This window comes from Macadamia integrifolia, unplaced genomic scaffold (assembly GCF_013358625.1).
Source record: "Macadamia integrifolia cultivar HAES 741 unplaced genomic scaffold, SCU_Mint_v3 scaffold3209, whole genome shotgun sequence".
NCBI classification, from domain to species: domain Eukaryota; kingdom Viridiplantae; phylum Streptophyta; class Magnoliopsida; order Proteales; family Proteaceae; genus Macadamia; species Macadamia integrifolia.
Window position 1 is genome coordinate 9,695 of NW_024869299.1, and position 3,160 is coordinate 12,854.

At 38.9% G+C, this 3,160-nt stretch overlaps 1 long non-coding RNA gene across 1 annotated transcript; it reads left to right on the forward strand.

Annotated features, from left to right (window-relative positions):
* The first annotated feature begins 253 nt into the window (after positions 1-253).
* LOC122067905 lies at positions 254-2,889 on the forward strand. Its single transcript, XR_006136915.1, has 2 exons — positions 254-594; positions 2,652-2,889. It is a non-coding gene; the product is annotated as an uncharacterized LOC122067905 (long non-coding RNA).
* Positions 2,890-3,160: the final 271 nt, after the last annotated feature.

Sequence of the window (3,160 nt, forward strand, 5' to 3'; positions counted from 1 at the left end):
TGCATTGTCTTGTTTCTTTTCTTTATTTTATCTTTTCTTTTGTCTCTTTTTTGTTTTGTTTTTTTTTTTTTTTTCCTGATAGATACATGTAATCGATCTCATTTAGTTGGAAAAAGATCGAATTATTGCTGAAATTCTTTTATGAAGATGGGCTATTGTATAATACAATGCAAGAATGAAGAAGAGGCAAGAGGCTTGTCACAGGGACTCAAAGAAGAGGATAAATTGGGGTGTAAGGTAGTGGAGGCTTGGACACATTCCCCATCAGTGGCTGATTTCTTCCTAAACCAAAGACTACTACGTGGCCAGGGAGTTTCTTCTTGTTTTGTTCGAAATTTCTCCTTTAATTTCAATCAATGATTGAAATAGCTTTTATGTTTTAGAAATTAGTTTTAGGAATCAATTTTAGGAATTGGGGTGGTCAGCCAAACGGGCCTTAAGGACCCTTTGGCTGAGTTATAAAACAAGATATCAGCTGCCGTTTCCTCATTTGTTTCTGTCTAGGACGGTGGAACAGCAGAGGAGAAGAAGAAGAAGAGAAGAAAAGGAAGAAAGAAGAAGAAAAGAGAGCTGGTTTGGGGCTGCCTGCATAAGGTAAAGCTGTTTCCCCTATCAATTCAGTGAATTTGGTTAGGTTAATTAGGTTAGTTAGCTAGGGTTAGGAATTCATGTAAATTGGGGACTGTAATCAAGTCCCTAATAGTTGATTTGCTTCCCTGTAGAAGAAGCCCCAACTTCTGGAACTTGAAATTTGTCAGAAGGCTGTTCCTGTGAACCCTAGAGCTTAAGGTTTTCATTTTTCTAGTAAGGAATTATGTAATTGAAGGTGGAATAGCGCTGAATAGGGAAAATTCTGCCAAAACCCTAAAACAGAATTCAGCCCACATTTATTTCTGTGAAGAATTAGTTAATCCCTTCTTTGAAATTCTGTTATTAATCTAATTGGGGCTGGAGCACAGATTTTACGATTGTAAACACTTATATCCAACCCCTATTAAATGACTAAATAGGGGAAATGATCCAATTCTGAAGAATAGCTTTAATGTCTACTTAAAATCTGAAATTCCTGCAGAATAGGATAAAAAAGACCTGGAATGGTTAATTTAACCCCAGATGTGGTTCAGTGTACTGTCCACTCAAGAAAATAGGGATCCCTATGTTGAAGCAGACCAATCAGACTTAGCAGAGATTCAATTTTGGGTTTTAAATGGGCAGTACCAGCAATGGTAGAATCAGATTCTGTAGGTAAGAGGGAACCGATAGGTTCGACCGGCCAACCGGTTGCTGCCTAGCCAATCCATCGGTTGGGGGATTTTAGGTCTGATCAACCTCAATTTATATGCCGATACCCTACCCTCCCCTAGTGGGTCATGTTACACATTAAGTAATTTTATTTGGCTCTACAAAGTGGGTCAATTTGGGGCATCATCGAGGCTTGGAAAGTAGGGACTGTATAGGGGTAAGTAAGGGCTCGTACAAGTTCAGTAGAGAACCGGTATAGAGGTATGCTAGGTGTTATTGATCAGCCCCCATGTTTGCTGAATTATGCTTTGTCCTTTTTGTGGTTTATGTTCCCTACGTTTTACCCAAATTAACCCTATGGGTAGGGGAAGCTTGGGGGCTTTTCTAAGGCTTTTGTTGGGGGTTAGTATGTGGGCTGTTGGAAGTCAATTTGGGTTCAGGAATAAACATGTGTTTAGTCATATTAGGTGTTATAAATGTTTAACATAATGATACACTTTGGTTAGGAAGCTAAATTATTGGGCGAGGACACGTGATTGATTACAAGGGATCCTATCGCACTTTGTGATTTGGGTTTTGAGGTAAGAGGCTGTTTGATTATATTTTACGGAGTGTTTTTATATTTTATTTATGCATGCTCATGTGTAATGTGGTTGACTCCTTGTTTTGGATGTATTTTATATAAAAGTATATATATATATATATATATATTGCACATATGACATGATTTTACCGAGATTGTTGTGATCGTAGTTTTGTGGATGTGTAGTGATATAGTTGAGTGGTAATGATTGTAACATCGATGGTTTGAGGCACGGTGTGGCCGATGAAGGATTCCAACACTGTGGGCTTAGATGTTGGTATTATAATGATGGTCACAGATGGATGATTGGATGTTATAGATTGGTATGCATATAGAATGCATATGGTTAGGATTCTCAGATCCTGATTCTACACCCCTTGCCAGTAGGGGATTAAGTACTGGCTAATCCCATAGGGTGGTTTGTTTTTGAGAATACCATATCTACAGTACGACGTACTGTACTCAAAGGTGGATGCAGCATAGGTGACCGATGGGTTTTTCGAGACCGTGGCTGTTAGGGGTTACTCATTAGGGATTTCCGAGGTGATCGATGGGTTTTTCAGGCCCTCTAGGCTCCTGACTCGTAACTAGCTTATATCGCTTGGCGATCAATGGTTTTTCTGGGGCTAGGGATACCACCTATGTTGCAGTAGCATTGAGACCTTATCTTGGACTAAGTAATTATTGTTAGGTAATGTATGTTAAAACTAGATCATGGGCATCATATGATTCGCTTGAGTATGCATTACATATTTGTTGAGTGCGCTTGCATGCACACCCCTCACTGGGCTTGTGATTCTCACACCTCGTTGATTACTCTTTTTAGATGGTGGAACCGGTGCTGAGGCAAGATTGGATTTCAACAGTGATTGTGAGGTTTGTGTCTATGAGACATCAGGATGCTGATGGACTTCACTTCTTTTATTTCAATTATTCCTTTTGATGTAAATGTTTAAGAAATGTGTAGTAAGTAATATGCTAATCTGTGATTGTTTCTAGACATAGAAATTGTAGAATGTAATTTATCATTTTAGTACATCATCAGTGATATTTGTATGACTTTATTAGCGGACTCTGATTTTAGATATGATCTTGGTGGCATTTGTGAAATTAAGGTGCTGCATCTATGATCTTGGAGGGTTAGGCTGACTGGATGTGGGTGTCCAGTCCCGTATACCTTGGCCAATTTGAGATAGAGTGTGACGAGATCATACTCAAATTGCTCATTGTGACTATCCTCTGCTTTATCCAAATCACTATCTCCTTCAACATCTACTGCATTTGTCATGACTAAACAATTTAGCATCACTGTCATTGGCATGCGTTTCACCTTCT